This window comes from Corvus kubaryi, unplaced genomic scaffold (genome assembly GCF_017639235.1).
Source record: "Corvus kubaryi isolate FWS band 111438036 unplaced genomic scaffold, C.kubaryi_AGA036_p1.0 37353, whole genome shotgun sequence".
Taxonomy (NCBI): Eukaryota; Metazoa; Chordata; class Aves; order Passeriformes; family Corvidae; genus Corvus; species Corvus kubaryi.
The window spans coordinates 5,821,254-5,844,849 of NW_024581115.1; the positions used below are offsets into that span (position 1 = coordinate 5,821,254).

General features: G+C 47.3%; 1 long non-coding RNA gene across 10 annotated transcripts in view; it reads left to right on the plus strand.

Annotated features, from left to right (window-relative positions):
• Window positions 1–23,596, plus strand: part of LOC121666768 — a 62,366-nt gene that overhangs the window by 10,488 nt on the left and 28,282 nt on the right. For 4 of the 10 annotated variants that reach the window (XR_006016787.1, XR_006016780.1, XR_006016788.1 and 1 more), the window contains exons 2-4: window positions 19,511–19,690; window positions 20,758–20,813; window positions 21,427–21,492. This is a non-coding gene — a long non-coding RNA (uncharacterized LOC121666768). Of the gene's footprint in view, window positions 1–8,885; window positions 9,108–19,510; window positions 19,691–20,757; window positions 20,833–21,426; window positions 21,493–23,596 lie in introns of those variants that run through there. The other 6 variants (XR_006016786.1, XR_006016781.1, XR_006016783.1 and 3 more) reach the window with 5 other exon arrangements.

Genomic DNA, 23,596 nt, shown 5'->3' on the forward strand with positions numbered 1-23,596 from the left:
GCATGACTTTAAGAGTTATTAACTTTATTGTTTATTAGCTTTTTTTTATTGCTCTTGCTCACGGGACACAACTGCTTGTGTAAGTCAATGCGAAATACAGACGTGAGCGAAATGTGCAGGGAAGTCCTTGGAATATGGGTCAGGGCAGAGGTGGCTAAAGGCTAAGGAGGAAACTTCCTGCTCCAGGGACAATGGCGTGATTGATGCACCCAAAGAGCTGATTTAATCCAGTTGAATTATTTCATCATGAGGCATAGAGCCGCGATAAAGAGGCTTCCTCCTCTCTGGATTGATGCAGGGAGGCAGCAGATAACAGGATTAATGATCTGAGCCTGCGGTTCAGGTTTCATTCCCAGTCACAGTATGAATCAGATGTGACCCTGCTGCCTCAGTTGCAGTTATTCCAGAAGGGCAGGGGTTTAATGAAAGGTGGAATTGAGCCTCCTGGTCTCAAGGAGACTGGCTTTCTGGGCATGATTAATTTTTCCAAGTCAAACAGATCTTTTGGGCCAGTGAACAAGTCTTTGTTCAACACTGGCAGGGACGTGTTGGGAGGAGGAGACTTCCCTGTTCCCGGCTAGACCCCTTGGGGCCTGCTGGTCCCAAATTAGGATGTCGTTGTAGGTGATGAGAGGTTCATTTTGTCTGTGAGTTATATCCAATCTGCTGATGTTGGGCTGGGAGCCTTCATTAGGGTTGGAGCTGCACAATCTGGGCTGCATCCTTCATATTTGGGGTTTTGTTTTTTTGCTCTGTTCTTTACTTTTTGTTTAAACTTGCAGGAAACATTTGAAGCAGAGGCAAGAAAGAGAGGGAAAAATCTTCTATTTCAGCCTAATTAGTTTTCTAGTTTAGTTTTCTGACCCAGTCGACTGTAGGGCTGCATGAAGAGAGGTCTGGAGCAGGGATGGATGGGCACGGGCATGTGGTGATGCAGGGACTGCTCCTTTTTGGCAGTGGATGTGTCAATGCTGAGCTGAAATGTCTGATTAGCTGTATCCAGTGAAGTCCTGCTGCACAGAGATGTTCTAGAGGCCTCCTGCAAACACACCTGGATTCCCTTTGCCCTCATCTCTTGGAGGTTTCTCCATCAGGGAGGACCCAAGTGGTGCAATCTAGCTGTTCCCAGAGCCTGGAAGGGAGCCATGGCTGGCAGGCTCAAGCCCTGAAATATGTATGTGAAAGTAAATAGTGAACACCTCTGACATGCAGGGCTGTTTGGATCCATGGCTCTGGCCTTGGCCTCCTTTCAGGATGATCAGAAAGTGGTGGAAAATATTTACACTGACAGATTGTGAGCAGCTGTTTTAATGAAGCATTTATATACTAGGCAAAATTTAAATTGCCCCAAAATGGGACACATGTGTTTTATAAATACACCATTATGAAGAAGTGGGGAGTAAGAGATTCTGCATCCAGAAGGCTTATCCTTCTACACTTATTTATTTTGACAAAGAGTTTATATGCTGGAAAGAAATGGTGTAGAAAGTGAACGTGGGGCTTTCCAGAATGCAACTATGCTTCAAAACTGCAGTAGAGGAGAGTTAACCTCTCTGGATCCAGCACATTGCCTCTAGATTCTGCACATCAGCCCATTTAAAAGTGATTCCACCCCACCTGAGCAAGAAACACCAACCAGGTATGGACCCCTTTCAGAAGGAAGATGCAGTTTAGAAGATGGATTTGTTTTTGCTTTGGATCCAAACCCAAGCTTTGAAATACCTTCTTCTGCTTTCCTAGCAGATGAGTAAAGATGAGCAGCCTGACTCCAGAAGTCCTGCCATGTGTCAAATCCCAAAGTGCATTTCTTAGGAAGAATAGTCAATTGTTTGATGCTGGTGCAAGTCTGCTAGAAAACAAACTGAAGAAAGGTTTTGAGGCTAATATCCTCTTTATCTGCACATCAGCTCTGTGGCAGGTAGGAATGCAAAATGGCACTTTGGAAGGATTTCCTTTTACCATTATCTGCTCCACATCTCAGGAGTCTTCAGTTCATGGAAATGCTGGGGGGAAGCACATGAGTGTGCAAAAGTGACATGTGCTCACTCTGCCAATTAAAACTGGAGCTCCTGCCTAGGAAGTTGTTGAGAGTTAAACTTTCTTATTCAAATAGCATGTGGCCCTGCTGGTCTGGGGAGGTTGTCATGGTTATCCCACATCAGCTGATGTCATCTCCTTTTCTGTAGAAATAAGTGCTTTTCGGCTGACCAGTTCAGGGTAAAGCTGTTTAAAATGCTAAGGCAGCCAGAGCAGCTCGCTGGGGTCTCTGCTATCAAGGAACATAAAAAAGCTGTGAATCAGACGGCACTGCTAAACTGGGGAGGAATTGATGGGGAAACGAGCATGGACATGCTTGGATGGGGCAGCCCCAAAGGTATTGTGGGTACACAATGGTGGCACTGAGGAGAACGGCCGAGATTGGGATCGCAGGGGGAGCTCATTGAAGCAGCTGAATAGACAGAAGGAGAAAGGCAGGCAGAAACATACAAAAGCACAGAAAAATGTTGTTTGCCTTGTGACTCGGGGATTTTCAACCAGGATAAGGGTGCTGAGTGATAAATGGCTTCGGGATGTTAAATGTCAGGTCTGAGGGGCTGGCATGTGTATGTCCAGCGTTTGAGCCTTGCATGAATGACACTATTTTGCTGGGGAGGAAGAGCCCTTTGCAGAGCACAGAACCTGACACCCACTTTCTGTCTAGCAGTGGCGGCTGAGCACGCAGCTCCCCGTGCAGCAGGCGGTGCTCGCTGGTGTGCAAAGGATGTGGAGCCTAAAGTTCATGGTAAAACTGAGGAAAAGACACAAGCAGGAGTTTTAAAAACTTTGGGGAGAGGGTGAAAGTGGTAAGCAGGGGCTGCTGTAGGGGTGTTTTGGTGTAACTTCATGCACGCTTGTGACAAGGGCTTTTTCCAGCCCTGGATGTGGTTCCTCATGAGTTGAGAGCTCGTCTTCCACCTGGGAATGGCTGGGCTGTTCTTGTCATACAACTTCATGGAAGAAGCAAGTCTCATTATGTTCAATTTAAGGTTGGATTTGATGGCCTTAAGGGTCTTTTCCAACCTGTGTTTCTATGAACTAGTTGAAGATGCTCCACCAAAAAAGCATGTGGTAGGGTGTTCTTGCATCTCTGTGCGTCTGCTTCAGAGGCAGGAGAAGACCTCGGACAAACCACGGCAGAAAGCAGATCTGATGGTTTCTAGGTTTTCTCTGGTACCCAGATGTAGGTATGGAAATGTGTTCAGTTCAGAGCTGGAGCAGTGCAGCTCTCTGAGGTCTGAGGAGGGTTGAGGAGACTTAGATGCTCTTTGGGGGGTCTGGAAAATACAGAGCTGGTGGAGTCTGAATATCCTCCTGATGCCTATTCCTTTGTGAAACAGGACTGAAATGTGCCATGAGGTTACAGAGTTCCGGGGCAGGAGTAATGAGAGGAAGGGACAAAGAAACAGGCAGTGCTGCTGCATATGACTCATTTTCTTTGTAATCTTGGCTGTAGAAATAACAACCCTACTCATCATTTTACAGATGCTTTTACAAACACTTAAACATGGGATGTTACTGTTAAGTGTTGACCAAAATGCCCTGAGCATGAAAGCTTCATTAATCTGGATGAAAACATGTAAAATGATAAGATAATCTGTGCTTCCAGCCACAGCACTGTAAACCAATCTCTTGGTTTCACACCACTGTAAATGGCAGAAAAAGATGCTTTTCTCTTTTTTTGTTTTTTTTTTTTCTGTTATGGCTGAAGATCTATATCCAAACTCACTCTTTAGGGCTGGAAGATATTTTTTCTGTTACGTTAAAAAAATGGAGATCCAGTCCCTGGAGGAAACCTGATCAGAGACACGCTGGCTTCCACACACACTCCAGGCCTATTGATCTCCCCTGTCCCCTCTGCCCTCTCCGTCTCTAGGTTATGGAAACAATGTCTGTCAGCAGCAGCTCTGCTTTCTGTGCTGGTTATTAACTTTCTGGCAGAAGGGAGTCTGCTCTCCCTTTATGGGGTCTCAAGACCCACAACGAACTTAACAACCCAAAGGGAATATCTCCAGGAACCACCCATTTTACACGAACCCCAGTGTTTTCTTAAAAAAGAATAAAGTCTCAGGACTCTTTAGTTGTACAAGGGTTGAACAAATCTGATGAGAGATGCACAAAATGTCTATCTAAGCCTCATGTTTGGGCAGGTATCTAATGTGTTTTCTTGCTCAGAGTGCAGCCTGCTGTCTGTTACCCTTTGTCTCATGACTTTGCACAAGAGAAAAGAATCATAATTTCAGCTACTGGGCAGGCAAATACTGAGAAAACTTTAACCTACTGGGACAAATTCTGTGAGAAACGAATTCCAGTGATTTTCTTTGCTCCCAAAGTTAAAGTTTGCTTCAGTGCCACTTCAAGGCACTTTCACCAAAATCCAAACCCTGTGCCAATGGAGTGAGGAGGGAATCACAGCAGCTCACTCTGTAGTTCTCTGAATTCCTGTAGGGGAAATGGGGACATTGTCCTGGGGATTTTAGACCAAACTTTCAATCTCTGTGCCCCACATATGAACTATTAGTGGTGTTTGCTCTGACTTCTGGCATTGAACTGGGCTGTGTCCAAAGCTCTGACAGGGCCCCTCCAGCACTTCAATCCGCTCACACTTGTGCCTCAAAATAGAACATTATAGTTTTGTTTATTTGCGAGCAGCTCATCCTGCCCCTTCAATTCACACGCTTCTGCTATGTATTAATAACTTGCTCTTGATCTTAGAATAGTCACGGTGCTGGTGTATCTTCAGAGAGTTCGAGGGTCTTATTTTGGGAAGGCAGTTGTGAGTCCTATAAAGCAATATATCATAAAACTGGGCTGAATCTAGGGCAGCCCTTGGAGAAACTCGCAGAGCTTCTGAGTAGTGTAACACGCTGTTAAATCCCACTCTCTGCATCACCAAGATGTTTCAGAAAAATGCTCACTCATTGTTTCCAGATTCTTTGCTTCATCTGAATCCTTTGTCTTGTGAACACAGCATGTTTGCAGAGCTGATGTCCCTGGGTATTTATTTGCCTTGTGAGGGTCCAGCAGCCAGTGCAGCAGTTGCTGGGATAGAGGTGGTCTCTGCTGTCATCCTTGTTCTTGAGTTGCTTCCCCACTCGTTCTCATGTAGGGCATTCCAAGGAGAAATCCCCTCAGTGCTTAAGGGAAGCTTATGAAAAGGGGGAGAGAGACTTACTACATGGACAGATAGTGAAAGGACAAAGGGGAAACGGTTTTAATTGAGGAGAGATTTAGCTTAGGTGTTAGGAAGAAATCCTTCCGTGGGGGGGGTGGTGATGCCCTGGTACAGGCAGCTGTGGCTTCCCCGTCCCTGGCAGTGTCCAAGGCCAGGTTGGATGGGGCTGGGAGCAATCTGGGCTAGTGGAAGGTGTCCCTGTCCATGGCAGGGGGTGGAACAGGTTTAAGGTCCCTTCCCACCCAAACCATTTCATGATTCTCTGAAGTCAGCAGAAAGAACCCCACATTTATGTGGGTCTGTGGTAGCATTTGTGCAGTGCTTCCTGGCAGCAAAGGCACAGGGATGGGGATGGAGAGAGGCTGAAGAAGGCTTTGCTGAAAGCTGTGAGCCACGATGCCATTGCCATACTTGGGTTCAAGTTTGAATTTCCTTCAGATTCCCTGGCTGATGCCTCAAAGGCTGCAAGTCCTCAGAGCAAATCTGGAAGTAGTTTGGTGCAGGCCGTTTGGTTTTAAGTAGAAACCAGGCACAACTGTAAGCTGTTGACCAAACTTTTCTGGTTTTTGATCTCACCCAAACAAGCAGAAACTGAGAGAATGTCAATGTGAAACTGTGAGCCTAAACCTGAGCACAGCCTGTGTCTTCCTTGCTTATGTCTTCTGACAACAATGCTGGCACCCCTCCATGGTAAATCGTGTGGTGTCTTCATGTTGTAACTGGGGATTCGGCTGGATCACCAAATTTTAGGTGGCATTAAGTGGAGATTGGACTGGGGGCTTTGGAAAGGTGAAAGATTCTCTGTACCTGTATTGAGACCCTTAAAGTCTGGCTCCTCCTGCCAAAAAGCGAGTCTAATACATTATTTTATCAGGCTCTGCATTGGAAGAATGCTCTTGGCTATCCTTCCTTTGCTACCCCTTCAGATGGAACAGATGATATTCTCCCCACTCATTACACATGAGAAATTCCTGCTGGCCTTCCTGCTTTCATTTGTCTGAAATATTCCAATTATATAACATCAGTGCCTTGGCAAAGCATGCCTTTTGGAAACTCTACTCCCTCTGCCTAGGCTCCTCTTTACAGTGTTTCCTAATAGGTGTGAAATCTCCCTCCTTGCCCTGCAGCCTGTGTCAAAGTTGCTTTTCTATAAATTGCTGTGCGTGTCCCTGGACCTTGTTAGGCCACAAAGGCTGGGCTGTGCTCAGCCCTTGGGAGCTCCCTTGGGCTTGCAAAGCATCTCCTGTTTCAGCATCTGCCCTTCCTGTAGGGGCTCGCGTGAGTGTTCTCCTCACTTGCTGCCTTGTTCAGCTGAGGGTTCATTAGCCTGCAGTCCGTGGTTTTTGTGTCTGTTGCTACTTCTTGGTTCGGGTACCTGCTGAAGAAATGAAGTCTGCTCTATCTGTTAATCTATCCCATCCCTCCTGAGTGCAGCTAAGTTCAGTTACTGAAGGTAGTTCTGTCCTTTGCTGTGCAGATGTTCTTGAACTCTTTTCTCTTGCTGATCATAGAGATTCTTTTTGGGATTTTTTTGATTTCCTATTTACACTCTTTGCTAGACCTGTAGAGCAAAGGATTTACTCACAGTGAAACTGACTTTGTTTTCTATTTTTTTTTAATGGATGTGAGCCAAGATCCCATGCATGGTTGAGCTGCCTAATTTCACTGATTTCACCCTGATGACATGGTCATTCATGCCTCTGCTACTGGAATCAGAAAGTGGGTGCTGGCAGGTCATCCCAGGACTGCCCTTGCAGAGGTGTGCTGTCCCTGCTCTGCCACTGCCCAGCTGTGTGACCTTGGGCCAGGCCCAGGGCTGGATGGGGAATACTGGAAGTCATTTTTTTCCTCCAGAAAATTTTGCCCACAAAGTTTCAGACATCAAAGATGAGGCCTTGAGGCATGACTGTAATCTCAGTAAATAAACAACCACAGGAATAATTTGGGTGTACTGTGCTGTTGCAGAGCAGTTGCAGTGTGTTTATGCTGTCAGTGAAGGCGAAAATAAATGAAAGTGGTTTTTTTTTGTTGTTGTTGTTTTTTGCTTTCTGTTTTGTTCTTGTTTAAATGATTGGCTCCCCCAAGCCTCTGAGGAAGGCAGTGCACAGTCCCACAGCCATCCTGCTCCTACATCGACTGGCTGGGCATTGGTGAGGAAGAGGAAAGAAATCTCTTGTCAGCAAGTGAGGAGTAACCTATACTCAGGGGAAAGTTCTTCCTTAATCCCTAAAAGGATGGTTTATGGCTTGAAGGCTGCAGGCTTTGTAACCCTGACAGTCGTAAGCCTGCCTGGTGTAACATTAGGTGCTGTTGTCTTGACAATTAAGAAAATCCATCTTTGATTTCTGATAAGCAAAGGAACTTGAGCAAGCCGTGCGCCAGTGAGTAATCCAGACTGTCTGGTTGTTGTGCAAGGGCTGTGCAAGAAGATGCTGTGGCAGCAAGCAGGACTGTGTGATGCTGAGTGGTGCTCAGGACTTGTTTGCTGACAGAAGGGAAGATCTGATGAGATAGGCGGGTATTGCAACAGCGTGTGGCATAAGAGCTGCTGGTCCACACAAACAACACTCCTACAATGGGTGTTTTGGAGAGATGTGGGGATTTTTAGAGCTGCTACAAGTATTTTCTGAAAATGGCTTTAGAGAAGCAGGGTCTTTTTCCTCCTGGGAGCTGAATGTGTTTGCAGAATATCCAGGCCAGGGCAGGCTGGGCTGGGGCTCAGGGCAAAAAAAGCAGGAATTTAGTCCTGACAGAGTTGGGGCAGAGGTTGATGCTGCAAGGTAAGCATGATTCATCAGGCACAAAGTACACTGGAGATCAGAAAAACCTCACAAGATAGGTGCTCTGTAATTAATATTCCTCCAAGTCTCTCCTGTTTTCGAGCCTGATGGTGCCTTGGAAGTGCCTTTACCAGACTGCCACCTCAGGCAGGTGCTCTGCCATGTGCCACCTCTGATGATCATCCCTGGCATCTGATTCACGGGCAGCTTTGGGCCCTTGGTGCCTGGCATCTGCAGCTGACCTGCTGTTTGTGCAAAGAGAGGAGCAAGGGACAGCCACGGACTCCTCCCTTTGTACTGAAACGAGCCCAACACGCCTTTCTGCCACCACCTTCCAAGTGAGCTGCTGCCAGCCCTGTCTCACCAGCCTTCAGGGAACGTGGTCACAAAGGAGCTCCTTGCAGGAACAAGTGCAGTGCTGAGCAGGAGGTGTTTGCTTGACAGCACCCATAACATAAAACCCAGACATGAATTCTGCCCTTGTCTTCTGCTGTAGGGATTTATCAGCTGTCTTTTCAGAGTCAAATATTTAAGGGAGAATCCTTGCTGTTCTCCCCTGTTTTGGCCAAGACTGAACTCAATTGCGAGTAGAAAAAAGCCCATTAAAAAAGAAAGACAATTTTGGGCTGAATCTGAAATTTGACATATATTCTTGACACATTTTATTTATAATGTGCATTGTTTGAGCAGCAGGAGAATTGGAGCTGAACAAGGTCACTGTAGGTATTAGGCTCCAGTGCAGAGGAAGGTGATAATTTTTTGGCTTGGAGGAGTTGGTTGCACGGCTGGTTTAACAGCCTTCTATAACCTGCAGAGCAAATGTATTTGCTTTGGCTCCTGAACAACCTAAACACTTGGAGAGCTTTGGCTGCGCTGTGCACAGTGGGTTCATCTGCATTTGTGTCAGAGCTGTGTCAGAGTCGCAGCCAGTGGCTCCTCCAGCATAATCTCATCCTCATCTGCTGGAACAGGCAGGCAAATCCACCTGGGTGCAGAGGGCCCAACGATGCTGCACATCCCTGCAGCTCAACAGCCATGATCCAGCCTGACTTACACACACCTCACCCACCCTCCCTGCTGTAATTGCTCTTGGATACACCTACAGAGGGATCGAGGTAGGACTGGGATGCTCTGGTCTGAAACTCCTAAAGCCCCTGGAGACACTGCTGCTGTGCTGGTACTTGATAGCCAGCTCTGGAGCTCCTCTGAAGCTGAGGTTTGGCAGCTCCTGCCCTGGACAGTGTTGAGCTGGGTTGGGAAGCAGCTGCTTGGTAAATAAGGAGCTCCCATCCTGCCCTGAATGGGAGGCTGGGGCTGGCCAGTGGTCCCCTCCTGTGCCCATTGGGGACACCTCCAACCCATGGCATGCTAGTAAAGCTATAAGCATAGTCCTGTGGAGAGTGTTGTTTCTTTGCTTGTTTCTTTGCTCTTAAACAAATCCATGTGCTACCACTTCCTTTCCACTTTGCTTCTCTGAGCGTTCTGGAATATGGGTACCAAAGGCACGAGGCTTTGGGAGCAGCCATCAGCACACTGGGCTCCCTGCCTGCGGCCAGGGATGAAAGCAAAACGAGGAGTGGAGTGTGTTGAGTGATGCTTCAAGTTGCGTTTGTGTGCAGCTTTCCAAGACAAACACGAGCCTGCTTCCCTGCTAGCCCTTCTCCCTCCAGACTCCCAGAGCATGACTAGAGCAGGGGTAGCAGATACCAAAGAAAAGTGCCAAATTCATTATTTGACTTTGTCAGCTCGGTAAAACAGTCTGATGTTGGTAGAAGGTTATGTTTTCATAGAGAAAGCCTTGAAGAAAATAAAACAAACCCAACTCACCCTCCCATCCCGGGGCCTCCTGTCCCGGGTTTCAGGTCGGGGCCAAGGCTGCTGACTCATTGAATGTGCAGGTGCTGGAGCCTTCCCATGGGGAGCACCACCTCACCACCTGCCCTCTGGGACAGTTTTTAGGCTTTTCTTTAAGCTTTTGCCTTGATTTTCACAGCAGACCAGATCCTGGATCACCTTATTCTTCCGGGTGCAGGTCCACCAGTTTGCAGAGCATTGCTTTGCATCAGCCGCATGCGTCTGCTCCAGCACATAATTTGGCCCCGTGCCTCTCTCCTTTCCTTTTTCTGTACCACAGGAAGCAGCATTTATAAAATCCCTAATGATCCTGTCAGCTTTTATACATTTCCTGTCTTGCTTTTTAAACGAAAGAGGAAAACACAGCACTTTTGACCTGAATTACTTCGGATTGTGTTTGCTGGATGTGGTATCAGTCACTAGTCTGCTTTGCCTCCGTCATCCGTGATGCCAGGGTGGCTGTGTCTGCTTCCATGTCCTTAGCAAAATCCTGGCAACTTCAATGTTTCCATAACAGCCCTTCTTCCTCCTTCTGATTCAGGGGGAATCTGAGTGAGAAAACTGCTTTACCTGTTGGAGTCATAGAGAAAACCTGGAAAACGTGGATCTTTTTCACTCTATAGACTCAGTACCAGCAGGCAAACAAATAGAATTTATGTTCTGTTCCTAGAGATGAAAGACCCTTCATTTTTAAGCTAAGATAGATTGGGGTTTGTGTAAATGTCTTGTTTGAGACCACAGGGCTGACCTACCCAACGCACATTCTGAATTACGTCTTTGCAGGAGACTGTCTGGTTTGACACATGCATTCTTGAGGCCATAAATGGATTTATTGGAGGATTCAAGAAGTCCTGAGAGTGCTAATTACATACCCGACGGTAGTTTTGAACCCTACATTAGTGCTGTCTCTATTTTCTGTGGTGCAGCTAACAAAGAGCAACCCAACCTCTGTTTTCCTCTGCCAACAGCCAAGGATTTCAGGGGTTTTCACAGGCAGCCCTCATCCACAGGGTTAATGGAGCCATACATGTGCAAAACTCCTCAAAGCCAAGGGTTGTAGAGGTTTGCCATTCTTGATGGGCGCTGTTGTGTTCCAGCAATCCATGCTCATCCAAGGGACCATGTCCCACCAGTGCTCATGATGCCTCAGGAGGCTGATTCCTGTGGCACCTTGCAGGGCATGGGGCAGGACAGGGGTTTTCTCCCGGAGCACTCTTCGGGGTGTATAAGAGCAGCAAATTTTGTACCTCTTCATGGCTAAGGATGGGGAAGACTGGCTCTTGTATCCTCGTTACCTTGAACCTTCCCAAAGTTATTTCCTGAGCTGGTGGAAAACTTAAAAGCCCAGACTAGACATTAACTGCTGAACTGAAAGATATGTTATTCCATTCCCTCTCTTTGCTGCCTTGTTTTTTTCCTTCAGAAGGTCTCTTGGAATACCATTCCTACCCATAACTTTGTGAAACATGGGGGCCAAGTGCCTGGAAACTGTATCAGGCCAGCTTCTAAGCTGACTTGCAGGCAGCGTTGGAAATAAAAGTAATTCCTGTAGTCATTGGAGCTTAACCAGACTGAAAACTAGACTAAGTAAGCAGAAAAATCCTGTCCTGACTGCTATAAAGAGGCTTTATTCTATAGCAGCTATGAAATGGCAATGCTATAACCAGGTGTCTTGAGCAAGGAAAAAGTGGTTGAAGTGGTACATAAAAAATTTCAAGCTTGCTTTCTTCATCCAAAATAGGGAGCAAATGGCCAAGGATATCACCAGTTAAACAGGCTGTTAAATCAGCTTTGAGGGGAGCTGGATGCAGTTTTGGAAGGGGAAGAAATCAGGAGGACCAGCTGTGAGCTGGACAGTTCGCAGCTGAGATGAGGTAATATGGTCAAATATGTGCCTCTGCAAGTGAGGTTAGTTATTTATTCCCTTCAAAGACTTTCCTATGTCTACGCAGTCTGAAAATTATTTTTACTGTTAATACCAGCCTGGCCCAGGCCAGACTTGGTTGCTGTTGGTACTGCTAAAGCAGCAGAGGAGCAGCCAGATCTGCAGCCCAGCTCGGGGATCCTTTGATCAGGGTCTGTAGGATCCCCAGTGACCCAGAGGAAGCCACGAGTGCAGATTATCCTTATCAGGCACTTGAACTGAGGTCACATGAAGTCACTCAGAAAGCAGCTGGGCTGCTCCTGCTGTGTTTGACTCTATCAGTGGCCAAGAATGGGAAGATTTGGGGAGCTGTGCTGAGGTTACCAGGGAAGGGAATCCCCAGTTTGCCTTGTGCTGGGTGGGGTATCCCCAGCTTGGTGCAGCCTCCCTGGGTATCACACCACGAATGCACAGTCTGCTCTTTCTATTGGTGTCCTAAGGTGCAGTTTTTTGTCTTCAGGACCAAGTGGAAGAACACCTTGATGCTTGTCCAGCCTGCTCAGCTCCACTGGCCTGGCTCTTGGGTGTCTGGAGCCCCCACGGTGCCCCAGCACAGGGAGCTGAGGAGCTCCAGGGGTTGCTGTGGTGTGAGCTGGAGCAGGGGACGGCCCAGTCCCAGACCACAGAGAGCAGTGGCACCCAACTTCTTTAAAACCAACACCAGTCTGTGGCACAGCACAGAGCCCTGAGACCCCAAACCTTGTTGTGCCGGTTGCCTTGTGCCTGTTGACCCCAACCCTTGCTGTGTGGCCCCCAGTGTTGGTGGGAGGCCAGCTGTGGGTGAGCTGAGGCCAGTTACCTGGTCTCTGCTGCCAACACAGGCTGTAGTGACCACTCCGGTGCACCAGGGATGAAATCACCTTAAATGCAGCCCAGAATGGGGTTTGACACCCACGAAGGGTGGGGAAAGCACCAGTGCTGTGTTTTTATGGTGGTTAACAGCTCTGGTGCCATGGTCTGTGCTGTTCCCCACGTCCCTTTTGAGGAGTTTCACCACTCTTGTTGGAGCTGGGCTCCTGCCACCCATCGTGTCTGCTCCAGAAATAAGGGTGTAAAAGTGCAGGAGCTGGGCCTGCCTCACCCCCAGTGAAGGGCTAGAGCAAAGACAATGTCCGTGGTCATCGTGCCCACCCTCTGCACCCAGTGGAGATCAGCTAATCCACGTCTAAGCTTGGGTTTTACACTGTGGAGAGTGAAAGATGGAAAAGATTGTTCTGTTGCTGCGTGTGCTCTCTGGTGTTGGGAAATGTGCTCAGTACCCTGTAAGGAGCCTTTCAGCAAATTTCAGACTTGGGTGAGATGAAAGGAGACTTCTGAGAAGCCTGGCCAAAAAGGGGAGGGGAAAAAAAAAAAAAAGCCAAAAAAGAAATATTTGCTTTGAGGTTCTGCTTTGAGAGACTTGGGGTTATCTGGGTTTGCAACATTTAAATTAAGGGAGGAGTCAAAGAAATAAAAGACATCACCAGGACATTTTGATGCAAGGCGATTTCTTAACACACACAGATCACTCCTGACATTGGGAGATTTACCCACACTGAGCTTAGAGGCTGGAATTGGAAACAAACATCGGGGTGATTAGGTTTCTTACCAGCGGGATTGGTTTGCAGCTCCCGATCTTACACAACCCAGTCTCTCCAGTGCCTCTGCTGAGCTTTCCATCACATGCCCCCCTCCTCCTGCTGTGCCTGATGCTTGTGTTACTCAATTTTGAGACCTCAAGAACACAGGCATCTATAATTCAATCCCATTTCCAGTTCTTCCTGGGTTCTTCAGGACCTTTTCCTTCCAGGGCTCCTTGCATGGGAGTCTCAGACAGATTGCTGCCTGTTTGTGGCACTGCTGGCTGCCGTGTCCCCTGCCAGCCCTGCCCCTTGTCACCAGCATGCTGGCATCAGTTTTGGGCTGCCTGGAACAGCACATCAATGCCCTGGAAAGCAGTGGGAAAACAGCAAAGAACATGTTGGAGCTTTATTTTTCTTTCTTGTTTTGACAACCTCTGGCAAGAATCTAGATGGAAACAGAGGGGCTGCAGGAGTGATTGAGGAGGGATTTTTCTGTGTGGTGTTTTTCCTTAAGATAGGATTTGCCCAGAAAGCCACCCACCTGTTCAGACAAGGCCTCGATTGTGGTAGATGGTGGTGAACAACTGAGTGCCTGTGTTCCCCTCCAAGAGCCACAATTCCTGGGTTATTTTTAGCAGATTTGCGCACCTCTGTTTATTTGCTTTCCCTGGTGCACATTCCTCAGTCCCTGTGACTTCCTCCATAATGTGGTCAAAGCTGGAGGCAGAGGAACTTTCTGTGAGCAAATACCATTCCAATGGGAAGGGATGGGTACACTGAGTTTTATCCCAGCACTCATTCAGTATAAATCACAGTTGTGGGCTTCACCTCTGGGCATCCCTGAGTCCTGTCCTGTCACTGTGCAAATGCCCTGCCACCTCTCCTGTGCCTCTCAGGATCTTTTTGGAGCTTATAGGAACTGTGTCTTCATCTGCTTTTCATTTATTTGGATGCTGCTGGGCTGTCAGCTTGTTTTGTCCTTCATGGCAAGCTGCTGCTCCACAAAGTCTTTCAAGACAAGGGAGGTGTTTAGTCTGCTGTGGGTTTTTTCTGTGCTCATCAAATAAGGGAGACAGTAACTGATGTCTTGGGGGTGGAGGGAAGGGATTTATCAGTGGAGAAAATCGGACTGACCTGGAGGTATCTCATTAGATGTGGATGAGTCCTTAAGTGGTAAAAATAATTAGTCAGCTGCCTAAAAGAAAATGCTCGTGGCCTTGGGCGATGCTGTCAGAGCAATCGGTGTGGTCTCCTCACCACAGTCCCCGAGAGCCTCGTTGATGCTGCTGTGCATCTTCTCAGTGTGCCAGTGAAACAGGAAAGGAATGTCTTATCCTTGTCATGGGATGGAGCTGAGCAGGGAGGGATTGCTCTCTGTCTGCCCTGTGGGACACATCAGGCTCCCAAGGCCACCCTGATCCAACAGTTTTGGCTTGGCCTCTGTGAGCTGCCCAAGGTCATGCAGGAAAGTCCATCTCAAAGTGCAGACTTTCAGTGCAGGAATACTAAATTCCTTCTGTTTCCTGCCCTTTACTGCTGTTGCTGTTGCCTTGCTCCTTGGTTGGGTTCCTACTCTTTTTCTTTGTGATTGGGACATCGTTACTGATTTGCACAGGTAGGAAGGCTGTTGGACAATTCTGTTTCTTTTCATTCTGTATTTTCTCTCAGGGTTTGTGTTAACCCTTGATCTGGTACATTTTCAGTGTGAGCCTGAGCTCCTTACAGCAAGATCTTTGGCTGCAGCAGTGAGGCCACTTGGGAAGGTTTAGCAGTCTGAGGATCAGGTTTGAAGTATTCAGACTCATGAACGACAGTGGAAGTGGCTCAGCTCTTCCCTGTTTTACATCAGAGCCAGCTCCACTCGGTTACAGGGACACAGCACCTGGGCTGGGTCAGGTATGAGCAAATCCAGTGGGATTTTTCTTAGGAATTTCCTTGCTGGCCTTGGCAGACCTGTAACCATGCTGCTGTTATCACAGCCACTCCTCAGGAGATGTGTCCATTGGCCTCCCTGCAGCTGATGTTGGCTGATGCAAAGGAGGATCTTGGAAACCAGTGGTCTATGTGATATTCACCTGTGCCACCCTGCACACTTCTGCCTCGACACCCTGAGCTGAAATTTGCCATCTCATTTGCTGCTGTGCCCTCCAGCTGTCCCTGTGCCTGGCAGTTGGGTTAGAGCTGTGTGAAAAGGGAATTTTTTACACATTAATTTTTGTGGTGGACAAGCCCCAGAGTTCTGTGGGATGTAGTTAGGATGTAGACTGGCAGCCTAGGCCCAGCTTTGTTTGCAGGAAGGTTATAGGATCACAGGGATGTTTTTATTGGAAATGTAGTACAGTTGCACTGTCTGTAACATACATCATGTGTGAGGGAATACATGGGGAAGAGAGCCAGGTCCTGGTAGAGCACCTCACTTGTTTCTTGTCCTCCTCTCAAGGCAAAAGCACCTTTTTCTGGGCTGGCTAAGTCCTCAGTGGACTTTGCATGTGGATGGGGACATCTGCTTTTGCTGCAGTTAGAGACTGTTTTCGTAAAGAAATGATGACCTCTCACATCTATCCCAACTGCTGGGTGGTGATTCCTTGGTGATCCAAGGCACAGGCTCAGTATCTAAACATGAAATGGTGTCAGGGATCCTGACGCTGCTGGGATAAGCCGTGTCTCTCCCCTCCTGCCACCTACCACTCCTTGCAGCAGCGGGGCTAGAAACAATGGGAGCAAATTCCCCATCCTGCTTTAATGTGGCTTGGCCTTGAAACTATGTACACTCTAACCAGTTTGCTGCACGTTAAACAAACAGGGAGACTCCTCATTGTAGTGAAAGCACAACCATTAATAACATTGTTTATAATGTGCTTATTTGCTGATTTGGAGGTCAAGCATGTTTGACATTCCCACTGCTGGAAGGGGGCTGGTCCTTAGCAAGGACCTCTGCTTTACATCGGACACTTCTCTGTTTTTGCAAACCACATCTACATGTTCCTGAGAAATGTTTATGGTTTGGAGGTCGCTGACATAGTTTTAAACATCTGCTCAGCTCAGAAAGGGAGAAATTGTAATTGTTTTTGCTATGGCCCTCCTAAGTGTCAGCTTCTTTCAGGCACAGTGATTCATGTGTCTCTCTCCTGCTTGCTGTGAACATGCAAACAGTGGGCACTCTAGAGCCAGCGAAGGCAAACAGCTCAGCACCTGCCACTTCCACACTGTCCTGAGGCCTCAAAGAAGGCTCTTGAAATTACATTTTCATGTGTGTGGGATGCCAGGCCTTGATGGTGAAGGGCAAGGGGGTTTTGCCTTCAGCCTCCAGTGCCAGTCAAACAAGGAAGATCTGGACACTCGTTGCTGAACTCCATACCTGCGGAAGGACCAGCTGGGAGGTCACCTGGCAGGCACTGTTTGTGCTGGCCATTGGTCCTGTGGAGGCCTTCCACTGCTTTAACAGTAACAGAGACACCTTTTGAGAGCTGAGTGTGGTTATGGGAAGAGCCCTGGTCTGTGCCTGTGGTTTGGCTGCTGATTCATTTCTGTGTGATGTCGTTGAGGGTCTCTGCACTGCTGTCCTGGCTCAGAAGGGCTGTGGGTCAATAGGAAGAGATGGTGGTTGCTCAAAGCTTCACTTTCTTATGTTGCTCCAGAAGCTGACAGCAGGAATATCTCCCGAAAACTGTGCCTGACCCAAACGTGTTGGAAAGACACTCTAATTTTTGTGTGCTGTGCCCTACGTCCTTCTCAGTCAGCTAAAAGGGACTGTGTTATCACTCAAAGCCTGAAGTGGACGTGGAGTTTGATGTGATGATGCCTCTGGAAAATGGCTGATGACAATGACATGATGAGGGATTTACAGAGGTAGTTTCTATTTTTTGAGAACACTCTGTTTCTCTGCACACCGTCACACAAACAAGGCAAGGGAAGCGGATGCATTATCAAACCTATGAAACAAACTGGGCTGCTTTACAAATGTGAAAAAGATACCCAAGGGCTGCCAAAATGCATTTTGGTGAGGAAAACAAGATGACAAACTGCTTTTGCTGTAGAGAGAACAGGCCAGGATTCAGAGTTGTGCATCTACCACCTCTAGAGAGGTGCATGCAGAAATCTGTGTCTCAATGCTTCCATAATGATCAGGAATAGACCCAAACATAAGTATGGGGTGCTCTGTCCTTTAGAAATCTGTCCCTCTTGTGGGTCCTACACTCAGAAATTCCAGCTGTGAGGTTTGCCATTTGAAAAATCTTTGTAGAGGTGGGTGTGGAGCTGTGTGTCAGCCCGTATCTGTGTTCTGGCTGGGCAAGGAGAGAAGCTTTGTCTGCCTTTCCTGCATTGTCAGGATTCTTCCCTTCAGCCAGGTGCTGATTTTCCAAAACCATGCAGTGACTCTGCCTGGAGCACTTGCACCTATGTCTTGCTGATCCCAGCCAGCTGAATACAAACCTTTCTGGGGCTGCAGAGAGGCTTGCAGGGTGTGATCACAAAAGACTTGTTTCTTTACGAAAGTCAACTAAAAATGGGAAATGATGTAGACTCTCATGGCAGATTTTCAAGTTCTAAACAGTATTTGAATTTTATTTTAATCCTAGTTCCCCGAGGAGGAAAGGCTGGTGTGCTCATGTGGGGCTGTGTGTGTGTGTGTTTGCATGTGTTTGTTTATCCATCCACATTCACTCCTACGTGCTGCTTTTTGAGCCCCTGGACAAATTTCAGCAAAAAAGTGACAGTTTGATAGTGTTCTTGGAGTCTATAGATCTCTAAAGTTGTGTGAAATACGCAGTTCAAAAGATAAAAAGCACTTCTATTAACAACCACAGTGAGAAGATTGACATCTAAGCTCAACCCTTAGTAGACTGCAGAGAATCCACATAGGGGGATGCTATAAATGCTCCAACCACAGAAGGAGTTTCAATCACAGCACATCCTTTATCGTGCACCAGAGAATCCAACCACAATGCAGAAATCCCCAGGAAACTACCCTGTGTTATTTCTGCTGCTTGTAGAAAAACTCATCTGCTCTGTTTGTTTATTTGTGTGTTGGGTGTTTTTTAAATTTCGTGGAGAAGCCGCAGGGCATGACATTTTAAATTAGGATCAGATTGCTATAGGAAATGGTGAGAAAGGTCACAGAAATATCCCTGTCTTGGCAACGAAAGGCCTTTAAAACCACGTCCAGGCTATGCTCTGCTGAGCAGGGTGTTGAAGATGTGCTCAGTCGAGGCGTGGGAACGGCGAGCAGTGTTCTGGGCAGCTTCTCAGGAGGCAGTGGGAATCTTTGGGAGGTTCATGTGGCCTGGCAGCACCGTGCTGTGTTCAGTTGCTGTGCTCCCTGCCATGCTGCTGCTCCTTCCCCTGGGTGAATAGCGCTTTGGGCAAATAGAGGCTGTCATAATACAGGGCCCAAGGGTGCACCAGCCTTTCATATGATAGTGATAGTGGGAGTCATCTCACCAAACTGTAGCTGCCTACAAGATATCCAAGGCTAAGTTGTTATTTTCTTTGTGATCAGAATAAATAGGTTCAAAATAGAGTAACTTCCCCCTTGGAGGTGCTTCATCCTAGGACAGGTGGGGGCCCATCTGCTGGGGTGACTGCTTGTCATCATGGACTTCATCAGTGCTCAGGGTGACTAGATTTGGTCATCTCACTTGTAGACACCCTCTTGAAGGCAGATGAACCCCACTCAAGCTGTCCCAGTTCACAGTGGTGGCTTAACCAAAAAGGGGTGTTTTAATGCAGGGCTTTAGTCCACCTCTACCAACGAGCTCAGCCTGAGACTGAGATCAAGCTGATGAGCAGATATTGCCACCAGCCGGTTGCTATGAGATGCCCACACTGCTCTGAAGCATCTGACAGGGTAGGATGCTGCTAGATGGTCTTACAGTCTGAGCTGTCTCTGAAAATAAAGTGCAATAGCTTCTTGAATGGAGATACCGTGATCAGGACAAGCAGGTGGTTGTGGGGGTGTGCTCTGAGGATGCTCGTGTCCTTCTGCTCACTAAGGGAGACTTACAGGTGTGCTTGATGCTGCTGGCTATGAGCATTTTAGCACTCTTCATAGTGACAGCAAAGGACACACATTGGAGATGATGAAATTCTAACTGGTAGAGGCTTTTCTGGTTCTCTTGACAACTAACAATGATATTTTTCTTTTATTTTCTTCTTTTCTCTCTGCTGATATTCTCAGCACGATGGGGAAGCAGTTACACTGCTGCTGCTAATCAAGCCCAGCTGATTCTTTCGAAGAGTTTCTGCTTGGAATTACAATGCTTTTCTTGTGATTTTATTACAAGAACATGGCAGCCTCTAGTTTTCCTTTTGCCATTTCTATCTGTGGCTGTATTTCCGAGTGTGGAGCTGTGTAACCGTAAGTACACTCGCTCTTTTATGGATACTCTGCCCTGGTCTGTTTTCACTGTTTCTGTTATTTCTGCACGCTGTAAAAGTTATGAAACTTGAAGGAAGAAGCCAGCAGTGTGGCCAGTTCTAGGCAGAGATGAATTTTCTGTGTGGGGACTGGGGTGTTGGAAAGACTGACACTTGTTTTTGTAATAAAAATTGCTTTTGCTAACTCCAGTCTGGCTTAGTAATACCTCCACGAGATCCTTGGCAGTTCCAAATACCCTTTTGCTATGCTCTGTGCAATTGTTTATTTTATGGTGTCAACTACTTTGTATTGTTAGGACATCGTTGCAGGCCAATATTTTACTTGGCAAAACTCTTTGAGTCACAAGCTTGGGCTCTCTCAAAATTTCCTAGTGTGAGTGATCAGTGGAACCAAAGCATGCTCTGACATCTGTGAAGGGCTTGTGGGTAGAAAGGGGAATTAGCAAAGAGGTGATCTCAGCTGCCTGCACTTTGCATGCAGCACATGGGGTAATTGAACCATCCTAAAGTGCTGCAAGATGATTTTTGTGGATCCTCCCCAGTGCCTACAGCTGTGAAGTGCTAAAACGCTCCTCTCTCTGCTTTATTGGAGGCTGGAGACCAAAACCAGTTGGAAATTCAAAATGAAAACTTCTCCCTCATTGAATTGGTCGTCCCCTGAGGGTGACTGCACACCCTGGGTGTGTACACACACCCCGGGGCTCCCAGAGAGCCACCAGTGGCTTCACTGACAGAGATGGGTGGAGAAGGATCTGGTGTTGAGAGGTTTGGTCTGGTGGAGTTTCTTTTATTACAAAGAACTGAAACTCTCGTCTGGAACAGGATGTCCTGACAGGTAGAGCAATGTGTGCTACAAACTTGGAGCTGGTGTTTGCTGAATGCTGAGATGGCTCAGCGTGGATGTGTTATCAGCACGCCCTTGCTCAGAGTTGGAGACTGTAGGAATGGTCACTCTATTCTCACTGAACCCTTGGCACGTATCTTGTTTTTTGCTGTCAGTCTTGCTTCTGTTTGCTCTGGATGAGCCCTGTACCTACTGTTTTTCAGAGCAGTCACCGTGTCCTGGTGAACTGGAGCAGAATCCTGCTGCAGTGAGTTGCAAGGTGGAGTACACAGCACAGTGTAAACCCTCTTCTTCCCCAGAAGCTACGCTCCTCATGGTGCTCCTGCTTGTGGGAAACACAACTGGCCAAATCTCCTCCAGCTTCTCTGTTCCACAAGAGCTTCTTACCCAGTAAATGTCTTTTTCTCCTGTCTTGCCAAACTGTCTCACCACCAGCACTGGTACCTGTGATGGGACCAGGTGCTGCTTCATCCTGGTTCAGGTGGTCCCTGGCTGCAGGGGATCTCACAGACTTAAGGAAACTTGCCCTGTGCTTAGAGGTTTGGGGTCTGGAGACACCAACCACCAGCAGAGGAGTCCTGATTGTAGGAACGAACCATCAAAGCTCAGTTTTGTTAGTCAGAAGCACATCTAAGCCTGGAGTGCTCGAGAAGCAGAGAGTGGGTTGTTTTATCCCAGGAGAATTTTGTGGGTTATTTTGGCAGAGCACAATGGAAAAAGCACGGACTGTGGCTGCCTTTGCATCTCTTGGCTGTGTGGGTGACAAAATTTGCCTTCTGGCCTGCCAGGCCTTTTTGCCTTCATTAGCACAAACTTATTTTGGAGCCTTTTTTTTTTTTTTTTTTGAAGTTTTTATTTTTACTTTCTTTCAGTCTCCCCTGGCTGGTCTTTGTCCCTGAAGCCCACATTGATGGGAGCATCCAGGAGATAAGAAAATGGTGAGTTATGTTTTGCATCATCTATGGTTGGAATTTCAGTGCTGCAGGGTCAGTTTTAAATTATCCCTGGAGGGTTGGTTGTGTTTTATAAGCTGGATGGCTTGGCTTGCAGCCGTTTGATTTTTCCAAATAGTATAAATCTATAGACATTTGCCTTTGGCACAAAAAAATCTCCCCACTTCGAAGTCAAGAATAATTATTTTCCCAGAGCCAAGGTCAGCAGCTGGATTCAAATAATGGGATGGAAAAAGCCACTCTTGTTGCTTTTCACATGATTTTTAAAAAGTAATTCTCAAAAGTAATCTCAGTGCATCAGCATCTGCCCCTTGCTCCCATGGTAGCCCTGACAGAGTTCCCTAACCCAGGTACAGCTCCCAGTATCCTCCAACAGGGCAGGAATTTCCTCTGAAGCTCCACCTGCAGCAACAAACACACAGAAGACCACAAGAAATGGTACACAGCCACTCTTCCCCTTGCCTAATAGTGGCCTAATAGTTTCCCTAAGATCTTCCAAATTAGTCTAAAAACTCACCATTCCCTTTTTTTTTTTTTTAAATTTATTTTTATGGTGAACTGGAACCAACATAGTTCACATCAAGTGAAATCTTTCATTTACATTTCTCCTTTTCCAGAAGGAAATACTCTTTGCAAGTAACTTGCACTAAAAATGCCAGTTTAGGCATGGGTCCCTGGACAGCACTTTCCACCTGGCTCTGCAGGGAGCACTTGGGATGCAGAAGGGAAGTGTCCCACCACTGGCCTGATGAGTGGTTTGGAGGAGAAAAATATACCCTGCATCTGTATGGGACATGGGCTGTATCTAGCCTGATTTTCCTTCTTGAAGCTATTGAGTTTATTAAGGATTATTATTTCAGGCATCCTTTCCCCTGCTACTGAAAGTCCATTAAGATGGAAAACAAACCCTTCTCTCTTTGAGCACGTGGATGGTTTTGGTCTGGACCAACTTGTGTCAGCGTGACATAACCCAAAAAGCCAGTAGGAACCATTTGGCTGAAGCTCTGCTGCCAGAAATATTGAAGGTTAAAATAATTCTTGGCAGGGTCTCCCTCCCCTGTGGATCCCAGGTGCTGGACATGCAGATTCCAGCTCTGCCTTTGCTGCTTTGGCCTCTTGCGTGTCTGTGAAGGAATTCATGGCAGAGAAAGCAAAGGGTGAAGAGCTGTGGCTGAGGGGACAGGCTGGGCTGGGGCCAGCACACGTCTCCCTCTCCAGCTCTGTGGCTCCTCGTGCTCTTGGCTCAGTATGGATTTAGCTGTGTCCTGGTGGTGCTGTTGTGCCTGGGCTTCGAGGGCTTTTCCTGGGCTAGAGCAGGAGGCACCTTGGGCTTCTCCACGAGCCAGGCCAGGATGCAGCTCCTTGCTGTGCAAAATGAGGAAAGTGGGCAAAAACCAGATCAGACAACAGTGGTGAGGTACAGAAAGGTTCTGTGCTGAAAACCACAGGTGATGGCTGAGGGGAGGTGGTGGGTATTGCTTGTCAGTCACAGGGATATCTTTGTTCCATGGAGGTGTGCTCTTTCTTTCCCTTTTTGTTATGTATGGCAATGCTGCAGGTGTTTGTTATCTTTCCTGCACAGGTAATGTGTTTCCCCCTTCAGCTTCCTCAGCACCAGTTATATTTCCTGCGTAAACATTGTTCTTCCCCTGCTAAAAACTGACCCCTCAGGCTGATGGGGGTATCAGCCAACACAACAGGCTCGAGGGGATGGGTGACTGAGGTGGCTGATGCCCCTGGAGACCTCAGGAAAGTAACCCCAACATTTATCATGAGCCTGAGTAATTCACTGCTTCTTTCTTCGCCTCCCTTCCAGATCTGTTAAATAATAGAAAAAAAGTACTCCTCTCTTCTAAGTTGTGCCAAGGGCTGGGTGATCAGGACAGTGGTAAATCGGGACAGTGTTGTCACAGTCACTCAGAGCTGAGCTGTTTTGTACCAGCTGGGGATGAGCCCCCAGACATCCACTTTGCAGCTTTACATATGGGCAGGTCACTTTGTAAAGTGTGAATACACTTTTCAAGTGAATGAAATCTCTTTGTGTAGAGAGCTTTCATATCAATGGATATATCATCTTCCATTCTAACAC